Genomic DNA, 23,869 nt, shown 5'->3' with positions numbered 1-23,869 from the left:
TGCTTCATCTTAAATCCTTATTTTTGTTTGCTCTTCTGCTGGAGCACCATCCCTTGGTTCAGCCTGGAAACTACACGAGCTTTCTCACCTCAGTGCAGGGCTTTAAACTAGGAGCTATGGGGGGAGGATTATAAGAATCTGCAAGTAAATGGGATTGCCCCTGTACCAAGACTAAAAATTAGAAGTTTTCTATTTTTTATGACAAGCTCAAAGAAGAGGTAGAGAATGACAGCGTGTCAGTCTTCAGACATCACATTTGATGTCTTTATTAGACCTATAGAAAGTAGAGAATATTTGCTTTTATGGAGTAATTTATGTGACAGGTATACTAATGCATGAGGAGCTCATTCAACAAAGACAAGCCTTGAAGAAAAAAAAGAGGCCTGCAAGGAAAGAGGCATTGCTCTGTGTATCAAATATGCGTACGTCTGTTCTAAGGCAGAGATCAAGGAGGACAAAAACCCTGTGAAAGTGACCTTTGGGTGACAGCTAAAAAGAGCAATGTGAGCACTATTGGGGTGGCAGTTCACTATGAACTGCCAAACCAGAAAGATCAGGGTGAAGGCTTTGGTGAGCAGTGGACAGAGTAACCCGAGGCACATGATGGTGTGATAAGGGGGAGGTTTAACTGACTGAGCTGGGAAAGGAGTATAGTAGGGTACAAACCAATCAGATTCTTTAAGTCAGATGGTGTCTCTTCTTGTACTTCATAAGAAAGAAGACGGATTTAGAGAGAGATACTTTTGTAGACTTGATTGTACCTGCTAGATAAGTTCTGGCTGATTCATATTGAAGTTGGAGGTAGTTTGAATGAGGACAGCCAAGCAATGATAGTCTGTGATCTCTGGAAAGGCTCTTACTTTTCAGAGCAGAAACAAACGTGGTCCGCCCAAGCAAACAAAAACTCCAAAAAAATGTGCACTAAAGGAACCAAGATATTTCACAAAGATAGTTCTCAGCTGCCACAGAGAACTCCTAAATGACTTTTTCTGAAAGGCCAGTCCAATTGAAAAAGCAGTTACAATGATGTAGCAGATCTTTTAAGGAAAATAATGTCAGGATAATCTAGGGAAGCACAATGTAGATGAAGTTACTACAGATAGGTGCAAAACTGGTTGGAAATCCATATCCAGAGAGTCACTTGGTGGTCCAGAGTCAAAATGGAAAGCAATGTTTAACAGGGCTGTTCAGTTATTTGTCTTGGGTCTGATTCTTTTCTGTGGGCATTTATTTAGTTTTTAATGAATGGCCTAGAGGGCAGAATGGTGTGCCAGCTTTTTAAATCTGGTGCACATCTGGGAGAGAATTTGGATGTGTTGTAGGATGGCAATAGAATCCAAAAATTATCCTGAAAAATTGGAGAAATACTATGAAGAAGACGGATAAAGTCTGATGGTTATGCTCTGTGGGAGTGAAAGCAGGAGCAGGAACAGCTGGCTACCAAGAAGCTCTGCAGGAAGCGATCATGGGCTTCCAGTGGATCATGAGCTAAACATGGCTCTAGTTTGTCTAAAAAGGCAAGCTTGCTACTTTTGCTGTGGCTGGAAAGAATTGTCATAAGCAGACTAGGGAAACATGATCCAGATGAGGCTGTGAAACTGGTATAAGCAGAAATGTACCCTGCCAGATGTATGAGGTAATCTTTCTGAGTTACTAAGCAAGCCTCAGCTGCAGTGCGGTTGTTTGCACACTGCGATTGAAGATAGATACAGACAAAAAGGGAGATACTACAAAAAAGAAGAGAGAACTATTTGGTATATAGAAATACAAGCTTTACAAAGAAAAAATGGAATGAATTGGGGAAGAGAAGACTGTAGAAGGACACATCTTCAAAGATAAAAAATGCTGCTGCAAAGTGGAAGGGAAAGATCCATTCCCCATGTCCACAGTGAATAGGACAGGAAAAAATCATCTTACATTGTAGCAAGGAAGACTGACATTAGGCATGGGGACGAATCCTGTTAGTGTCAAAACGAGACAGTTTCGACATGGGAAATGATTGCCTTTGTAGGTTGTGGAATTTCAGTGATGGAGACTTTCAGAACAGAAACCCGTCAGGGCTGATGGTGAGGCCCAGCAGTACAGTGAATGACTGCTTGAGATGTCTTCCAGGCATCTTTTTTAAAATGTTCCTTTATGTTTTTATGATTATATAAAAGAAAGCACAAAAAATCAAAAAGAAGATGTTTTGCAAGGCCCAAGCTATCCTGTTTCATTGCTTCTTGGTGTTCCAGTCTGTTAGGTGCTAAGTTACCTGGTAGTCTGATTTTACTGAGTTGGTGCTGTAGCTGTTAGTGATGGAAATGGACGTCATAAAGTTTTTTCGTTCACATTTGACCTAAGAGTCAGCTTCCTTATAATGACTACTTTTCTCTACACAAGAAATCTTGGAATCGGAAACTTTGAATTTACTTTACAATGTTTCTATACTTCCTTTACACATAGATTCAGGAGTAGGATAAGCAGAACTTGCCACATCCAATTTGGAATAATAACCATTGTGCAGTTTAAGTGTCTGGGATTTATATATATCTACTTGGGTTTTTTAAGATTTGGAGTTTCTAAAAGTCACTTATATTCTCCCATCTCGGGTCCAATTCTAGCTTAGCAACAGGTTTTTTTTTTTGAGCGTTATGATAGAAGGCTGTGGAAAAGACTGATCATTTAAGCTGATTAAATGATTATATGAATCTGATATATTTGCTAATCAATTTCAGTTGAAGAATACATCATTGAGCAATAAGTCTGTCAAATGAATTCAAAAGCTTGACAAAATCTTTTTATACAAACAAGTGATGTTAAATGCGCAGCTGTTATCCAGTATGGAGGCACTGATGAAATCTATGTCTTGCAGAACAGTAAATCCACATTTTTATGGAGGGATTATTTCATAAAAGCAGCAGGTCTTGATCTTTATGACATTTTGTTTCCCCATGTTTTTCAAATCAACATTTAATTTGAATTTGCTAAATATTTTTTAGTATTTTTATTCATTCACAACATGCATGCTTCTATGTTCTCGTGGAGGCAGAAATGCATTCATCATAAATGATAGAGTTTTGAGCATATTTTAACAGAAATATCCACAGTATACAGTCATTTAAAAACAAATTTGCAAAACATTGTTTTGCAACCGAAATGAAATGTAAATGCTGAATATAGACACAGTATTTCAAATATGACAGATTACACTTTCCATTCTCAGTTGCTAACATTATTGTTATGAGTTGTCATGTGTGGCTGAGCTCTCAGTAATTCTGAATCCTTGTCATGGAGCATACAATTTCTGCAATGTGCTTCTGCATTTAGAGAAGTTGAGTAACACAGAATTGAGAGTTGGTTACTTGATTCCTTTTATGATCCTTAAATACTGGAAATGATCAAAAATTGATTCAATTTAGGGATCTCTCTATTCAGTAGATCTGGAGCAGAGTGAACTATAAATTAGGAGGAAGGAATACATATCCAGAGAAATGGAGTTTAAAAGACAGAAAAGCTTCAGTTTCTGTGGAAAACACTTGGAGAGGGAGGAAGGGGAGGGTTTTTCCCCACTAATCCTGAGTCTGGTTTACCACTGGAGGCTTATCCACACCGTCATATCTCAGGTATTTGTTACCAGCAGTTAGGATGGTTTTACTTCATTTTCTAAAGCAGGCAAGGACAATTTGGAATTAAGCTGGGACTTATCCTCCTGGAGCCAGTCACAGTTTTAGCTCATACAGAGCAAGCTCTGGTTTACTCTGTGTGCCTTTTAGGATGAGGTGAATGCAGCTCTACCAGTTGCTGACCACAGACAGCACTTTAAAATAATCAAAGTACTGATAACCAAATTTAGATTAGAGCAACTATTATGAAAACATTTCTAGGTTTGCAGAGGTATTTCTGGCAGTCTCAACACAATGCAATAGTACTTGGCTTTTGTGAACATGAGGTTGTTTGGTGGGTCTTTTGGGGTTCTGTTTTTTCACATTTTTTTCCAATGTTACTGATCAGATAGTAAGTTTGACTGTGTCAGGCTTTCATCTGCTATAATCTACCTGCATTTAACAAAACTACTCCTAGTTTCCCTTGCTATAAGTAGAAAGACAATCAGATCTAGTTTGTTTATATTTATTTATTCTTTAAAGCGAATTTATATTTTAAAGGAATTGCACAGCTGGGATTCATTTAAATGACCAGTGGACGTTGCTGTTGCGTCTGCCAAAGACAGGAGCAGGCATATTTCTGTGGCTGTTTAAACAAAGGTAACTCTAGGTCCAGAAGTTCTTAATAGGGCAGTTTTGGAAGCTTGCCTCATGTCTCTATTCCCCGAAAGTTTTATTTTGATTTTAGTATCCATAAGCAGCCATTGATTTTTCTAACCTAATTTCCTCCCTGATGTATTTAATATCAAGCCAGATCTGCCATCCATCTACAAATCACCCTGGCTTTACAAGCCAGCTCTGCCATCCATCTACAAATCACAATGACTTTAGTCAGGAAATTAGAAGCAAGCTTAATTTTTTTGGAAAGTAAAAGATTCTTAAACCACTTACTTCAACCCTCTCTCATGACTCAACTTGTGATTCTGTTCATTGCAGTTTCTGGCTCACGGACTTTATCAAGGTATAACATACAGCATATTGTAGCTGACTCAAATTCTGGCAATCAGAATGGTTGTGTGCGTTTTTTCCTTTTAAAGGAAAAGAATCTTGATTTTTTTTTTTAATAATTCTAGAAATACACATTTTAATGACAAGACAAAGAGAATTAAAATATATTGCATTAGAAAGAGGGAGCATATAGTATAAAAACAGTATCTCTTTACCAAAGAACCTTAAACTATTTAAAATTAATTGCTACTAATTAATTACTGTGATTATGTGCTGAATTTCCTTGATATGATAAACTCCATCATCAAAACCTTTTTTGTAAAAGTCACTCCCAGAATATATTTCCAGAAGTAAAATTGAAGTCTTAGTAACAATCAAAATATTAAAGTTCAATCATCTTAATTTCTGACAGATTTTAAAGATGATTCAAAAGCATCATGATTGTTCCTCTTAAGCTTATGCCAAAGGCATGGCTCCCCATGTGTTTCTGCCATAGAAGGATGGTTCCTCGCCTTTGTCTTTGGCTGCTGCTGTGAGCAGAAATGTATGGAAATCAGTATTTGGGGATACTGGACTCATTGTGCCATACAATTCAATAACAATGTCTGTATTTCAAATACTGTGTTAGTCTTGATCAATGTTTAAGATCAACACACTAGAATTATGTTGTTATTGTATATTAAATATGTAATATTACGCATAGACTATTCATCATAATAATATATACAATCTCATCTACTTGTACTTCAGTTTCATATGACAGTATATTTTTATGCTACTTTGGGGGTGGTAAGACCAGAGAACTATTTTTAGAAGAGGTAGGTATTCACCCAGCTGGATTTTCTAAAGCATCTGAAAAAGAGCAAGGTCTTACCTTTGCACTGTGCTGAATTTTCTTGATTGTGGAACTCTTGTAAGAGATATCTTAATATGTTTTAAATCACATAGGATGATATGTTCTAAGGGACAGATTTGTGGTGTTATTGCTGTAGGGGCATCTTCCTCTACAAGTAGCTCATCTGTACCTTAGTCAGCATGGCACCCTGCAGTGTTCACCCACTGAATTCAATAGGTGTAACTCCCAAGAACTTCATAGAGCTACAGGTTGTCAGAAGAGAATTACCTTGAAACTCTGCACAAAGATTAAAGCATAGTAGACTAAATTGTAGACTTTTTAGATTATTATAAAAAAGAGCCTCTAAATAAGAAGTCATGAAGGCCTCAAAGTCTGAAAAACTAGCTGTGTGTGAGACATTAAGGGTCAAGAAAGAGACCACTTGAAAAGAGCTAAGACTTACTGAGCAAATACCAGATCCATGCAACTGGAGTACATGAGCATCAATACTAGGCATTACATGGTAATGCCTTTCTGTGGTGCGAATCAGCTGTAGCAGGCAGCTTTTCTCTTTGGGCTGCTGTCCTTTCAATGTTTTTCCTGAATGACCAAATATTCTTGCTACTTGTTTTATGAGATCATTGCATATATTCAAGAAGATAATTTCTTGCTTGTACATACAACTTACTTGTACATTCCTTATAAACTAATATAAAGACGTCCTACAGAGATATTTACAAAGATGACTCAGTTTAGTTGTATTTTTGACAGATTTCTTGTAATGTATCATTTATAGTGAAAGGAGAATTCATGTGATAGAAAAAGAAACCTGATGCTCTACAAAGTGTACTTTGCTGCCAAAAACTTCATGCATATGGACTGGCTCTGTGTTTTGACAGTGTGTGAGGGGAATACCAGATGTCAACTAATCAATGTATACAGAAGCTCCAAGAACACATTTACCAATCAGAAGTTACCCATTTTTTTCTGTGAGCTGCTGGAATGAGCTATTCAACAGCTACATTTGGTTATGACTGGGGCTGTATCTTGAACTGAAAGGGAAAAGATACTACTGGTGAGAGAAGTCTTGTCTGTCTTCTTGATTGGGAACAGAAAGTCTTGGGGAATTTGATAAGCATGTTGAAAATGCATCAAGTAAAAGTTTAAAATTTTATTATAAATCATTACATAAAAAGTCAGTCATGTACAACACCTCAGGATTTATAGATCAGAAGTATAAATTTTAAGCAAGTTAAAACTTTGCTATATAAGTAACAGAACGGTGGACTTCAAATCAGTTGGCTCTACAGTGAAAAGGTTGAAGATTTTAAATATTTAGCAAGATGTACCTTTTAACCTTCACTCCCCCTGGGAAGCAGCCTAGACTCTATCCAAATCATTAAATTAATCCTTAGTGCCCTCTGTAAAATCAAAATTTCATTTCTTTAGCATGCAAATGATACTATTAATGTTTGAAAATATACAGCACGAAAAAATCATCCACCTGTCTGGTTTGGTCTGGTCTGAAATCTTCAGCGTAGTTACATCATAGACACTTAATATAAAAAGTAATCTAAAATTTATTATTGCAATTAGATGGCAACGACTAGCTTTATTCGAAGGATAAAAAGAATAGTCTTCTTCTGGAAAGCATATGTGGATGCACTTGTAAACTGGATGATATAAGGGGAAACAAGTATATTCCTATGAAAGATTTTAGCATCACTTGGATTCTGCAGTAAATGTTGGGACTGCCTCTTTTAATACAGTTCAGGTGGGTCAGCTTTAGATCAGCGCTGCTGAGCACTTCCCTCTCTTAGAGGACTTGGTGCCAAGGGAGACCTGACGATCACCCTGGCTCCAGCTCAGGTACCCTGGTTCACCTCCCCAGCTTCTTCCTCGGGTTTTCTGTGGCAGCAGCTTGGCGAGAGGGTCCCGGAGGCTCCCCACACACACTATGGGAGGAAACCACCTAGTATCCATGGCTGCGTTAAACTGCTTTTTTTAAGCTGTCTGTGAGCGCACCTTAGTGAGGTGCCCTATGCTGGTGGACCTGATGTCTGTGCGTAGGCAGCCTGCTTGGCTGGCGCTGCAGCACCCCTTTGTCGTGGTGTACCCCACAGCCTGGGTGCTCCCGGTGCCTTGGTCCCCACCCATCCTGCAGTGCTGGGGCTCGCCTGCACACCTCGCAGGGCTGGTTACCGAAAGGGTATGAGACTTTGTGAAAGGCGGCACTGGGGTGTCCACCACCTTCCTGTCCAAGCCTGGGTGGCCACCTGAGGCCGAGCCTGGAGCACTACCAAATTCAACAGCCAGAAACACATAGGCCTGGGCCAGCGGCATGACCTGGGAAGCAGAGCTGAGCAGTCTTTGCAGCTGATGCTTCTCTTCTGGGTGCCAAATCAACAGGCAAAAGCATATCATCATGTTACGCATTTTCTTCCTGGCTATTGCCTTTGTTTCAGGAGACATGGGTGGCTGAGGGATGGCCTTGGCCAGGGGAAGCTCTCAGCCCAGTTATCAGCAGGGAGGTGGCAGCAAGGAGCTGGGAACCTGTAGCTCATGTGAGGACGCGCTAAGGGTCCATGCAGTCTGCTGTAATGGGAGAGAGTGCCTGGAACCAGCCCAGAGCCATGAAACTCTGGCGGACAGACCTGTTCACAAACCCCTTTGGCTTCTATTCTGCTTAGTCCCTGGTCACTTTGGCCTTTCCGTATTCAGTCCGGTCCAGCCACTTTAGCTTTTCTCTATCTAAAAATGTATTTTAAAAACATCTTGCTATTCTGAATTTAGAAGCTTTTTGGTCATCTGCTGTAAAGGCAGAAAGTTCAGGCAGGTCTAATTGAAACCTTGGGCCAAGCTGGGGTCCTGTCACAAACTGTCAGGTCCTTAAGCTTTCACATGGTTAAAATGAGCAAAGATGCTGATGTAAGTAATTGAAGGAAGTGTAGGGGAGGCTGGTGCTAAGTAACCTGAAAGACATCTCTGATTAAATGGGTTTATGTTCTGTTTTTCAAACAGGCCCCATATTTTGGGAAGCTTTGGTTCAAATGTAGGCAGCCTGTGATTAGCCTTTTGCTGCTTAATGAGCCAGAAAAAGGCCTAATGGAGTTACCATTAAACTAAATCAAAAGACTGTAATTGCTTCAAGAGGAGTTGGAGTTTAAATATTTCAATACTGTATGATTTTAGGGAAGTGCTGTTTAGTTTAGAGTCAGACATCTTTGTGCCGTTATTTTGCATGCTAACTTTCCTTCAAATATTTACAATGTTTTCAAGATAAGTTGAACCAGGGTATTGTCGAAAAATAAACAAGAATGTCCAAACAACAAATGCTTATTACAGTTGATTGCTGTCTTTGTTCCATTTTATGAGAGCAATATTTTAACATCTTGTAAAATACTAATACTTCAAAATACTTAGCTCAGTAGTCAAATTTGCTAGTATTTCTTCATTTATAGATGCTGATAACAATATCTTTTCTTCTTTCATGTCAGAAGAGTAATATCAAATCCTATGGTAGCCTAGAGCACAGTGAGCTGGGGAGGAGCAGAGAAGGAACTGTTGGACAAGAAAGTGTTCTGGTGCTCTCCAGCCTATATCCAGCTCCTTACAGAACCCAGCTATGAGGTCACAGCTGATGTAATTGTGAATGTGTTTCTGATGGCTTTTCCACTTTGTATACTGAGATGATATCAACACTGGAGAGAATTTTTTACTAAGCAGTTACTTGCATAATATTTTTAGACAAAGTTTTAAAGAGTCATATTGGCATATTGGGTGGAAAGAGTCATATTGGGTGGAAATGATTTGGCTATTATTTTACCAGATCAATCCTTTATAAAGAACTGAGAAAAATGTTCTGAGTTCCATTCCCCAACAAAGTATTCTTAAATAAAAGATAGTTATAGTGGCTTTGGTCTCAAATGTGAATGCACAGGTAAGCTCAATATTGCTTTGGTAAGCATATCTGTGAATGAATATATAGGTCTGAAAAATATGTAGTTGTGGGAGCTGAGCATTTTACTAAATTGTAAAAGTACTTTCCTGCTGGAAAGTAGGCACTTCTTGTTAATGAAAATTATTGTAATTACATTTCTGATTTATTGACAAATTAAGAAAAGCAAACATATATTTGGTCACACTGTCTTTTTAAAATAGCTTTCTTTTACTCATACCCATGGATCAATGAAAGCTACAGGAAAAAATTACAATTATTGTACTTACAGCAGAGAGGTTTTTCAAGCTCATCCTTTCCAGAAAGCAAGCAACATGTTTCTTATATTTTTTATGGCTTTGAAATAATCTTTAAAATATGATATGTGATAGTATGCCAGCAAGTCATGTTATATGTAAATAAAAGACTTTGAAAATTTTATAATATTTGGATGTGCAGAAAAAAGACTAATTTAGGTTAAAGATTTACACAAAGCAATCCTCTTGTTGATGTCTGATCCCAGATTTAACTGTGTTACTGAGATACTATTCAAAATCTATGCTTGTCTATATTCCCAAATCTTCAGGATAAAAGAAAAGAGGCCTACTCTTACGACAAAGATCTGGGAATTATGGTTTTTGCCTTATAAGATTGCATTGACTGCTAGCTTATTTTCTTCTAATGATGTAATGCTGTTTGACAAGTTTCACAACTTTTTGAACAATCACACCAAGCTCTTTAGGGCTTTTTTTTTTTTCTGCTCAGGCTGATTAGTGACTGCAGACAGTTGAGCAACTGCTGAGAGAAGACACAATGGTAGTTGCCCTATGAATGTTTACATCTCTGGCCTTATGCTGACATGTATTTACATTTTGACTAAATTTCAAGATAAATTATATGGAGGAGGAGGGGAACCAATGAAACCCTGCAATGACTTTGGAAAATGTTCGTTGATTTAACATTTAATAAATGAGCATGCGTAAGAGGAAGTTAAGTTTTGCCTATGGTAAGAAGAGTTGCTTAATTCAAACACAACTTCCATCAGATGTGGCTAGGCCAACAGCAGCGCCAGGTCTCTGAGAATAAAAATCCACTTTGAGATGGTAGAATGCTGATTCTCTGCCATGGATTGGATAGATACAAAACAGAACAGAGAGTAAATAGATTGCATACAATGTAATGGAGGAGGTGGGAAGATGACCACCAGTGAACTAAGAGGTTCCAGGCAGAACTTTGAGCTTTTTGTGCTTTTCCCCTGTCCTCCTCTTGAGGCAAATCTTTCCATAGGGAGAGGGATTTAAGAAGATTCAAGGAAAGCAAAGGAAATTCACTATCTGTGATATCACATGGTTCCCACCAAATGATTTTCCTTGAAGTTACAATTGTTCATTGGGAAGAATTAGTTTTGGGAATCCTAAAGCTATAATTAGGGAAGCAGATGAAAAGAGGAATTTCTCTTAATTTTTATATAGCTAGTGCAGAGATAGAGCATATAACTCCATGATTAAATTTAAAGCACTGAACTAATTTAATATAAAGCCAGTTTATAAATTTCAACAATATTTCCATAGCTGATAAACAAATAGGAAATTCTAGTTAATTTGAAAAGAATGTCAGCATTCCGTTGTGGAAATAAATGGAAATAAGCTTCTCTCTTAATATTAATTTCAATTTTCTATGTCTGCAGAAGCATTTTAAAAATTTCTATAAAGGGAGAGAAGATGGTAATTTATAATGAGAAAAATCGAACAGAGAAAAATTTTGTGATGAGAAGTTTGAACAATAAGGAGAAATCGTCACATTCAAGGTTTCATTCTATAAAGTGTTGACTTTGCCATGTTCTGTTGAAGCATGGGGCAACATATGTCCCTGAGTTTCATACCTTTATGTATAGAGAGAGCAATCATCCTCCCACCTCCTGCCTAACAGTTTGCCAGAGCTACTATGCTTTATGTGAATATATTGTAACATACCTTACTGTGTACTAGTACATGAAGAGGGTCAGAATGTTGTTTTCTAGCCTTGATAAATAGCTTATACTAATAACCCCACTAAAGACATTGGGGTTGCAGTTGCTATCCATGTGAATAACTTTTGTATAACTTGGCCTTTTTCTAACACTTTTACAGTTAGCATAAAATATGTTAGAGTACCAGGAGGTCATATTAGTATTTTTGAAAGACATTATTGTGAATATTAATTCATACTAACCCATGACTCCATCATATGTATAGCTATAATGCCCCTTGAAAGAATAAGTGAAAACCTGAAGAGGTTTTACAAAGATCAAGCAGGTGAAGCCTCACAACCTTGGTCTGTGGTATCTAGTGTTATAGTTTGTGCTTTATAGATAGGGGAACATCTGGAGATATGTGGAAAAGTTATATTCTACCAGCAAGCAGGAATGAGCCATCTCTGACTTGCCCAAAGTCACACGAGAATCTCTGGCAGAGCTGGGAAGAGAACCTAAATCTCTTGGTACCTTCTAGTGACCTGGGGAGGGGATGGCTGCAGCAGTGCCTCACAGTCCACACCTGGATGTGTGGATGTGTGAAGGTTATTCTCTTGCTGGGTGCAGGCTGATGGGAAATTGTTAAGGGCATTTTGATTTCCTCTTGTTATCACAAAGTAGTAAATGGGATTAGAGAGTCATAACTTGTAGACTTTTTCTGCTGAACTAATACCTAACAGATCACCATCCATGCATATGTACTAGTACTATAAGTCAGATAGCCTGTAGGCAACTTAAGTCATTTTCAAATGTGCCTCTGTGTGTTATGGTGATGAACACGTGGCAGGGATCAACAGCTTCTGGGTTTTGGTCCTGTCTCAGCCACATATTTTTTTTTAAGGCTATTTTCCAAGGAAACAAAATTGACTTTGTACATTAAATTTCATCATTAGTGAAATTGTTTGCATATGTATGTGAATCTAAAAGTTTTAGTAATATAGTCAATCAATGATTATATGTGAATTACAGAAGTATAGGAATACTAAATTGGATTACCCACAAATGTAATAATAAGAGACTATAGAATGGGTAGATGTTGTACAGCAGCAAGACAGTCTTATGAGTTAAGATTTTAATTTCAAGGTATTCAGAAATTAAAAAGATATTCTGTTTTATATTTCCCTGACAATAATTGTCATAGGAAGCACAATGATAAGTGTTTTTGTAAGAATAATATTAATTACTTAAAAGAGCCTGGTTACTTACTAGACCCTCCAATCATTCTTTCTAGTTTACACAGTCTATTACTCTAGAGGGTGAAATTCAGAAATCCACACTCAATATTTATGCAGTCTCAATTGAAATAAAATTCCCAGCAGCTTCAGTAGGACTTTTACCTAAACCAATTTCTGAATAAGCACTTCAGAATCTGGACCCTAGTGGAAATATGTAATCTGAATTTGAAAAGAATTGCTCTGAGTATACAGAAAGCTATAACGTTCAGCAGCTGAAGAAGAGAATTCACAGCATCCTAGGTTTTAAATTATTAATTCCTATGAATTTGTTATCCTCTACTTCCCTTCAAAACTTTTCACTATGAAAGAAATTGTCCTTGTTGGTGTGGGGTTGCTGTCAGTCAGACTTGCAGCGCTCTTCCTCCAGCTAAGGAAGCAGTGTGGTCTGGTTACTCTTCACTAGCCAGTCCCCTTCTTATGCTATACAACCCCAGTGGACCCCAGGTCAGCTATAATTTGTTATGGTAGATGAAGCAATCAGCCAGGAATAAGGCTACATTCTTGTGAATTAACACAGAGCTAGGGCTCTTATGCTCACCTCAGGTGAAGATTGTGTTTCGACTACATCCAGACTTTAAATGAGCTACCTGAATAGTTAAAATGATCATAAACATTATTGGGCCATATGATAATGCTTCTACATTTGTTGCCACTTGCAATATTTAATTTTATTTAAAGGTAGTATTCAATATTTGATCTTAAATAAGACTAAGCAAGCAGAGAATTGTGTAATAAATATATATGCAAGCTTTGTCATCATTCTTTGACCTTCTGTGTCTTCTATGTTTTCAAGCAGCACTGATTTGAATTTGGCTAGAAGAATGTTCCTTTGTGTGAATTATTTTTTTTCACACTAGTGTAAAATAAGACCAGATCAATGTGGAATTTCCTGGCTTTTTGGAGTTTTTGACTGTGATAGCATTCACTATGGGCAGTAGAGCTCTGGTCCAACTAGGTGACAGGCTTTCATATTTATATAGAGCCCTATCTGGGTCACTAAATTATAGATTTCATCAAATGGTGATATCCAAAGGATAGCTACTTTTTCCCTGCTGCCTTATTGAAACATGTTCTCTTTTAGGGCAATTGCCTCATGAAGGTCCAGCCTTTCTCCAAACTTGGGGAAGAGAAATGTTATTAAGACAAATCAAGTTTGCAAACATCGCTGTTTGATGATTTATGTAATATGTTGTTTTTACTCTCTGAAGTTTCTCTAGAAAATTTCAGTGTTGGAACAAGGGAGTAATTCACAGTATATTAAGTGATTAAAAAAAAAAAGATCACAGAAAATTTTGTTTAATCAAACATTGTGCAAGAAAAACTACTGAATATGGTAATGCTCTCATCTTCCATTGCATATCCTTTGTTCAGATTGTACAATACTTTGAGTACTGAATTTTATATTAATATGGGGTGGAATGGGTGATAAAATAAAGTGCAGTAGTGAATATTATCAGTATTTGGCATTTAGAAACCAAAATATTTTGATTAAGCATAAAGATCACTTGATATATCTTCTGTTTCCCGTTTCTATGAGCATGACTCAGCCTATTCTTTTTTCATCAAAACTAATTCTCACAAATTCAGAATCTGAAGTCCTAAAAACTTGGGGTTTAATTGGTTCAGAATTTTCTCTAGAGAAATAAGTCTTGAAAAACTTGGGTTACAAAGAACCTAGTGGAAGAATAAGTGAGAAAACGGACACAATGGTAGGATGAGCACAGCCTACACATATTTGTTTAAGAATTTGGGTCTAAATGTGCTGCAGAAAATAACAAACTTTAAAGTGAATGTGCTGTATTATTCAGGGAACACCTTTACGGCTTGGATCAGTCTACCACTCAGACTGACTAACAAATAAGGAAACAGAGCTTGATCATTTGAAGTCAGTGAGGGGTCTGCCACTGAGTTTGCTCAGAAAAAAATAGGACCTTTGCTCCCTGCCTGATACTTTTCACAAAACTTCTGTATTTTGAAAGGTGCCATGCTGAGACATTTTTGACATCTTTGAAAATTTATGTATACTTAGATAAGTAAAAAATTATAAAAATGTGAGAGAATGAAAAGAAAAAATGCACAAAACTAGAACAGTCTCTAAGGGCATGAGGGGAAAATGCCTTTATTTATAGCCAATGATTATGGTTTATCTTTTGGTGCTCTTAGTAATTCTTTCAATCCCCTTGGTCTTAAGTGGTATCAGTAGTACAATATATTATCATCCCATACACATTAGGAAGCTGTAAAAAATAACTGCCTTTTCTATACTTTTTCTAATAAACTTAAATTAAAAGTGTTCTTCATTCCTAAGTACAAACAAAATAGGGGAAAATACATTTTTAAAAGAAAGTAATTTTTCAAAATTAGTTGTTAAATTGAATTTCCTCTTTCCTAAAGTTAGCTGAAAAAAAAACAGATTAGTCTCTGTAGATTTCCGTTTTGGTGGCATAGGGAATCCTCCATAATGACCTAAGCAGTTAATGAGCAGTCACAGCCTCTTGTGACATGAGGTCATACCTTCTTAAGACCCATCTTGTCCTGTACTGAAGCCAATTAAGAAAACCTTTAAAGGATAAAAGTGAAGCATGAGGATTGGAACATGACTGGTCATTTTTCATTAGCTACTTTTCTGTAGTATGGAACAACATCATGTAATGACCAAAACCTGCCTAAAGCCTCTCATGTAGGCAATGTAGATGTTACAGAATCAAATAAGTTGTTATACTGAGGGAGAATTTGATCCAAAATGGGGAAGATATAGAATGAATTCTTACAATCATACTTTTCTGTTGTTTTCCATAGATGGCCTGGGGATGTTTTCAAATTCTTCCCACCAACCTGCCAAATCACAGTATGGGGTTACTCAGTGTCTTCTTTCCATGAAATGTTTTGCCACATGGAAACTTTCATCTTACCTCTTAGTGTGCTTTTGTGTTCTGATATGCTTACTTTCAAAGGTGTAGGCATTTTGCTAACATATTAAACTACAAGGAAACTTAATAGTGTAAATTATGAAGTTCAGAGTCACAGATAATCCTCTGTCTAATGGCACATTTCTTACCAGTGCATGGTTTGATGATGATAGGAATTGTTTTTTGTCATATTATACCTTGCAAATTCAGAGCAGTGAAAACTAACTTGTATAGGTTGTAATTATAATGGATTTTTTATCCTCATTGTGTATGGATTAGAGCCAGATTGAATTATAATGTCTCTCTGATTTCTTTTCTGTGCATTAGGAATGGAGGAAGGTCAAATGTATCCAATAATGTTTTCTCTCTGGAAAGAAGGTACCACAAAGTGAATTGCAGATGCAAATAGGTGACACCAAAAGCCTTTTCATCCTGACTCATAGCTCTGGTGTTAATAGCTATTATCCTTGGACTAGTAGTTTACAGTTAGTGTCAAAATGACCTGGCATGTTGCTGGCAGTATGAAATATGATCAGCTGATAATGAAGATTACTGTTGTCTATGAGGTTTCTTGCTCTAACTATATTAATAATTCCTTTGAATGAAAGTGATTTTGTCAGAGGCTGTTTGAGTATAGAGGTTTAATGGGATGTGGAAGGAGATGTGGCTGTTCCAGTGCACTAGAGTACCAGTTTCAGAACTTTCTTGATTAGTTTGATTACTTTGAAATCCCAGCCGATCAAAGTAATTCCAAACTCATTGTAATTATTGGGAGTATTTCTGCTGATTTCAATAATCTCACCAAGAAGTATTTAAAAACAAAACAAAACAAAAACCAAAACCTGCACAAAGAAGAGATCATATTGTTTGAAAAGTCTTAAAAGGAAACCTTGATATTTATTAAATAAAAATGATGGTAAGGTATTTCATTATTGTTCTCTTTTCTTGGTTCAATATTTATTTCATAACTTTTCTGCTGAAAGACTCAAACTTAGAATTTCCTTACTATTTAATGCCTGGTTAAATATTACTTAATACTAGTCACATTTTTATTGTATTCAAATTTTAGTCTTATAGTCTATCAGATAAATATAAAATATTGCTACTTGCTTTCATTAGGCTAAAATATTTCCTGGGGGATATCCCAGTTTGGACTGGATTGGGGTATTTTAGTTCAGTTTCAATAGTATTACAGAAACCCTCCTTAAGCCTTCCTCCCCTGTACCCTACAACCTTCTCAAACTAAACCTCTCTAACCTTGGCAAAGACACAGGATTTTTAAATAGAATTTAAATCAATTATAGAAAAAAATAAATATTATTTCAGATTTTTCCCCATTGGTTTACTTTAGATAAATAAGAGGCCCTGTATCTTGTATCAAGCCAAACCTATCTTTATCACTAGCGTACTTTCATCTGAGCCCACAGCAAAGGAAAATGGCACATGCTGAGCAACTTTTTATGCTCATGGTAATCTCACTGTGACAGATTTACTTTAATCTGTCAATGATTCATGTTTGACACAGACTTGAATTAATGTTAAGAGAATTAAAAGAATAGGCAACCTTTTCTCTTTAAACTCAGGATGCAAAACAGGCAGGGAGTTGAATACCTCTAGCCAAGACAATTAATATATCAAAGAATGTTCCTTAAGCTAGACCCAAAGATCAGGTGCTCTTGCCATGAGGGAGAGGTATTTATTTGGAAAAAAATATAAATAAAGCCAGGAAAACTAAACTAAAAATGACACTTTCCCCTCTCCCTCAAGAATAGGGAGTAAAAGATGACTAGGTTTACATACAATGGACATAACCAGGCTGAGACATGATGGATGAATGCATAAGCAATTTCTGTAGCAATAATTAAACAAATCAAAGAAGCCAGTCAAACACAACAGAGATGTGTCTTTTTTCATAAAGAGAATCTGGAAACAGCAGCTTGGTGCCTGGCAAAGGGTCAAAGGAAAAAGTGACCAGATGAAGAAAGAGGATGCTTTCTTTAGGTCTAAGTTTTTTGGCTTCCACTCAGTGTCTTTCTATATAATTGATCCAGTGTCTATTGAAGTAAGTGGAAAAACTCCCATTGACTTGCATGCTGCTGATGCCGTAATGGTCTGGCCAAATTTGTGACGTCCCCCTCTCTAAGAGATAATGTTGGAAGCTTCGTTGCTTTCAGATCTACTCCATCTGAAATCAGTTAGTCACTGTAAGGGTCTGTGTTGAATACTACCGATGTTTAGGTGGTTACTCTTGCTTCCAGGTCCAGGAGACTGCAACTGTGCAGTATTCATAGGAGAGAGGAGGATTTATGTATGTGTCTCCCAACCAGGGAACTTTCAGATTAGTACTGTATTAATTTTTCCTTTTAACTAGGTAGAAGCAAGAACATGATGATACTACTATCAGCATGGTTATAAATGTTGTGCTCCGTAAACCTGGCACACAAAACTGGTCTGCCTGGTCATTGGGAAGCTCTTACGTGGGTGAATGTTCACTGAGCTAAATCCTAAAGAATGCTTGTTGAGTTGTACTTGGACAAATCTCCAAATGAAGCAAGGGCATATTTCCCTTGAATAACCACTTCTGAATTTATTCTGTTTTGTTTTGGAGAAATATTGATTTGGCAATATTTATACAAGGGCTATTTTGAGGTTTCTTTAAAATTTGAGGAAAAAGGAATGCCTGTCCCCCATGTTTTTACTAGAAAAAAAATGCTATAATTTCCAGAAGCAAATTATCATGTTAACTCTTTTGTTTACTTCTTTCCATGTCAAGGTTAAAAGAATAGAGCATACTGGAGTTAGGAAACCTCAGTGCCGGCATGAGGTAAAGTACACTAGCATTACATTTCTGCACCAATCAGAACTAATAAGTTCAAAACCACATTAGCTAAGGTTATTGTACCCTTGCCTTGAAATGTAAAGGTTAATCCAGAAACAATCACTTAAACCTCCTCCTTGTTGAATCACATATCACTAATGAGGTTTTGATTGGAAGTTTGGCTATGTAAATTGTCAGATTTCTGCTGCATTCATAGAGTATGAACAGATATTGGGATAAAGATACCAATGTTATGGTAACTTCTGTGCTTTAGGTTAAATAAATGCATATAATTTTCCTTTTTACTAAAAAATAACTGCTAGTAAATAAAAAAGAAAACACAAGCAAACAGAAGATGGAATATTTGAACTAGTACATGCAAAGTAATTATTCAGCACTGTAGACTAGTCTTTTGCAAAGCCTTAAATAATATATGCAGAGAGATTAGAAATCCCTGGCAAGGAAGTTTTGAATTTTGTCCTATATGCCCCTCCCCAATATTTTCTTTGAAGCTTGCTCAAATTTATAGCATGGCATATCTCTTAGTCTAATTCAAAATGGGTTTTTTACATCAAATGCTGTAGCCAAGCCAATACTCAAACTGGTTGTTCAAAGGGGAAAAAAATGTTAAAATTTGTTGTTTAAAAGCATACTGCTTCGTGTTAGTGAAGGTGCAAGACTTTTTTCTCCCCTCCCTTCTCCCCCCTTTTTCCCCTTCCTCCTCCGTTTTTTTTTTTTTCCCAAGAAAACCAACCCAGAATGTGTACATGGAGAAATTTCAAATGACCCTTTTGTGAAGTAGTTTTGGAAATAAACATCTGTCCTCATAATATACTTTTAAAAAGGTAGTAGTGTCTCTATATGTCTTTATTGTTACATTAAGTGAAAATATTTTTTTCTCTAAAAAAATAAGAAAAGAAATGGGTATTTTTCTTTAGGAAATGGATGGCCATGCACTGGTTAAAAATCCAGCAATTCTTAATTGAAAGTACTAGTGAATGACACAAACTTTTTGTATTACAAAATTCTTTAGCTGAATTACAAAATATGTAAAGGAAAGTGCAGAATGATCAGGGGTTAGAAAGAAAGCTAGAAAACAAAGGTATAAAGACATACTATATTAAGCCCTGAGGCAGTGCACCTTATTTATACAACAGAGAATGTCTACAGAATAAGCAACCAGCACAACAGAGGTATGACTAATAGATAGGTATGAATCAGTAGATCTGTATTCTTCTCACGTATCCCTCTTCCCAAAAGCAGAGAAAATGAAAGAAACCCCCTCCTGAGCTCTCTCACCCATTCATCCTTTCCAAATCTGATGCTCACAGTTATGATAGTTAAATTTTAGCTTTGGGCAACCCAGGGTACTAATCTTACATGACCTCTTCCAAACTAAATCATGCCCTCTTCACTCATTTACTTTTCTTCTCTTATTTTCTTCTCTTGGAGGAAACTGTATCCAGGGTCTCTCTATATCAAAATAATAATAATTAAAACACCAAAATAAAGATCTAGAACCTCTACCTTGTTGCTGTCTAAACCTAAACAGTTAGAGCATAGGTTTCCATGTCATGGGATCTGGATTATTTCTAGCTCACCATCTTCCTGCTTCAATTTAGTTACATGGAAGGGACATTTTCTAATATCAGGTTTGTAACTACCCTTGAGTGCCAATAAACCAATATCTAATTGCAGTGCTGTTAAAATCAATTGACTAATTTGTCTTTAAGGTTTTCATAGGGAGGCAACTACAAACAATGGAAAGAACCATCTCTGCCATGATAAAACACCCCCAGCAAAGCAGGTTTACAGAAGCTCAAGGTGGCAGAGGAATCAACATTCCACCAAGTGGCTTTGTCTCTAAAAATATCTCAGACATTTTATCACTAATATTCAATGTAAGTTCAGATCTTTTAACTTTTTTGCAAATGTAGTACTTGCAGATTAATTGGAGGCATGTGTATGAGTTTGAGCTTTTCACCATAAAAAAACAAACCCTAAACATTTATATTTCTTGTGCTAAAAGATATATCGTCATAACCAGTTTGTGCATCTATGTCCTTAAATGTTCTTTTCTGTGCATCTGGGGTTTGAGAAGGACTCCAGTGATTTGTAGGCCTTGTCCTGGATCTTGTACAAGAGCACATTAACCTTGGTGGAATAAGTTAAAAGAACAGGGTCTTGACCTTGCAAACGTTACTGCATGTGTCAAGCTTCCCCTGCGGGACTCCCTGTGTCTTCCTTGGATACTATCTGAAACCATATATGGGAGTATTGATTTTGCAGAGGGAATAACGTTAGGATACAAATCATATTCTGCTAATTATTTTGCCTTTTCAATGTAATACAAAAGCACTGCAATCTGCTTTCAGCTGTGATTGGAGTTAAAAGATGAGTACAGTGGGCTTGTATAAAGTATTGTTGCTGTTACCCAACCTCCTCCTGTTTAAATATTCTTATTTTGCCTCTGTAATTAATGGCAATGTGTTTTTCTCATGTTTCATATCTACAGCTGGGCAATGACAGAAACAAATGCCATATCTGATGAACCTGAAAGTGAAAGTAGGTGGGAGCAAATTTGCCAAGAGTCTTATTCCAGTTGACAGGTCTGCCTCTTGTGACATTAATAATGCTTCAAGAGTGTTGATATAAATCAAGATATAGCCAGAAGCAAGCCATAGACAGGATGGGGAACCATCAGCTCTGCTGTTTTAGTATCCCCAGAGCTGATAGTAAGATTGCAGCTTTCAGCTGTGTGTACCTTCCTGCTTAACCTGGAAACTGTACAACAATCATGTTCAACAACAATGTTCCATGTCTGCCTGTATATAATGAATCACATCAGGCATCCCCAGGGCTAAATCATCAAACTTGATTTAAAGTTCGATCCAAAATCCTGTGGTTTTAAAAAAAGTCTTTTCATTGACTTTGGTGGGCTCAATCTCAGCATGTCACTGGCACTTACTTCTCTGGCTACTTTTATGCCTTGGGAGGTCCACATTTCCGGAGCACTTTGAAATCAAAATACCAGCTTGATCCTCCAGCCCTTATATAAGAAAGCACATATTAAGCTTCAACAAATAAGATTATAGCTAGGAATCTTGCAGAGTTTATGTGCAACTTAAGTTGGTTATAGGCCTTATGCTGCTTCTGCAAGCAAGGGTGAATATTAGCTCCTCTGGGCGCTGCAGAGCCTCTCTCTTGTCTTTCGTTGTTGGTGAAGTGCTCAGTCTAAGAGATTAGTAAAGAACAGGGCAATCTACAAGCTGCATAATGGAGAGGAATGAGACTGGGGCCAAAGTAAGTGCTTGCAGTACTGTGCTAGAGTCCCTACCTAATGATGAGGTGCCTTTTGGAAGTGAAGGGCGTTTCCTTTCCTGTATGTAGCCTTCTGTTCCTAAAATATGTATTTTAACACCTGCAGCTGCTGATTCTGCTTTTCTGATGTCCCATGGTTAAGACAGCAAACACCAGAGGATAATATTCTGGCAGGAACTACTCTGCCTGCACTTTTTCCTCCATGAAAGATGCACGAAGGTCAAAAGATTTCAAGGGAGGTTTTGTGGACAAGAGAGCTGCTATATTCCTGTAGCGGAAGATGAATGCCACAGTAGCATATGAGAAATTGGCATTGGTTCATTTCTTCACGCATATTCTTGCAGAGGCCTCGTTTTCCACTGTTGGGGGGGGTTCTCTCCTGGCAGAGAAAGTTTTGTAACTCTAAGGCCATTTGTCCCTCTGAACCAGCAGTCAAACTCGTGTCTTTTAACCTTCTCCCCCTCCCTTCTCTCTGCACTGCTTCTCTTTCTTTCTCGTTGCTCTCAGTCTCTTTCCTCACTTAAGGCCCCTTGTAAAGGGCTCTTCCTTCCTCTTCTCCCTTTTACTGACAGCTTTTACTCCTGGAAGCTGTGTACAAACTGTTTCCTGACACCTGCATCAGCCCTTTCTTTGCCTTGCTAAATGTATAGCCTCCATTACAGCAGTATATAGTCTCTAAGCAAAGGCATAATCTTTTCAATTAACAGCGAAATTTGCTATAAATTCTAGAGGAGTAATTCCCTCTTTGATGTACATGATGTCAGCATCAGTTAGATCTGTGTGCCAAAGAGGGACGTTGCTCCTGAACACCAAGGATACTAAATGGATGGAAAGAATGCCCTCTAGACCTTGAACTTCCCAGGAAACCCTTGTTTACTTCCATCAGGGTATTGAGAAAAGGAAATTAAATGGCTTAACATCTGCACTCTCTTTACTGAACTGTAGTTGCTGAGTTTAATGCAGCATTTATGCCTAACAGAATGAATTGGCTGTGCAGCACGTTGAGCTCCTGATTATAATAAGATAGGACAATAACCAATAAGACATGAAGCCACATGTCCAACAATGTGATAGGACTGAGATAGGGGAAAAAAAAAAGAAATCCCTCTATCCTTGAGGACAATGGACCTTGTGGAGACCTTGAAAATCCATTTGGCCATCCTACAGTAAGGCAATAGAAGCAACTCTTATTGTATCTTTCTGGGCAAGATTTCTGATCACAACTATTACAGAATGCTGAAACTCCGTGATAGGGAAACTTCTATCTGCATCTGTGTCTGCCTTGATGGTAACCATTTGAAATATTGCCCTCAAAACACTTCCTTGGTTTGTATACTTTAGTACATTTTTCTGACATTAATAGACTTAAACTTCATGTTTTTCAGATGTGAGCAAGTTTATTCTATGTTCTTGGATTCCAACCAAGTTCCTTTCAATCTTGGTTTACCTTCAGCAGGTCCTTATGTATCCAGGGAACAGACTATGCCAATTTGAAAAGGGTTTAGCCTCATCTGAAGTTCTCTATCAAGCTATGCCTTTCTCTGTTCCCCTAACAATTGCTTTCCCCCCTCACTTGAAAGGAAAGAAGAATTTGTGACTTATTATTACACATATTATACAGTTAAATTGTCTTTTTCATACAGACTATCTTTGAACATTTTGCTATTTTATATTATTAATTTCCTTTTTTTGCTTTAAATGTAAATAAATCCCCCACAACAATATCAGATGATGGATTCTCTTCATTTATATAACCTTGCCTTTACCAGGTGCATTTATCCCAGAAAGGCCTGGCAAGCCCCAGGGTTCTCATTTTTCTTGTAATCACCTTTCATTGGCATCTAAAGTGGCATTAAGTACACAGACATTTTGACCTTGAAGTCTTCTTGATAGAACAGAAAAGCAAGACACCTTAAATAATAAAAGAGGCAGTCCATAGTTTTATGGTTATAAAATAAGATCCCATTTCTTTTCAAATACTGTGGTGATTTTTCAGTGTCTATATTTGCTGTCTCTTTGGAGAGTTACAAGTTTGTTCCTTTCATCTCCTGAAAACACAACTAAAGTCTAGAAGGTATCTTCTTTTTTAAAAAATACACCCTATTTTAATTTCTGGAAATGGCAGTTGTCTTTCCCCATCTTTACCCTTCCCTTCTTCCAATATTAACCACTCTTTTTCTGTTACTTTTTTTTTTCTTTTTCTTGACAAAA

This window comes from Ciconia boyciana, chromosome 7 (genome assembly GCF_034638445.1).
Source record: "Ciconia boyciana chromosome 7, ASM3463844v1, whole genome shotgun sequence".
NCBI lineage: Eukaryota > Metazoa > Chordata > Aves > Ciconiiformes > Ciconiidae > Ciconia > Ciconia boyciana.
Note: the sequence above shows the minus strand (reverse complement) of the source record.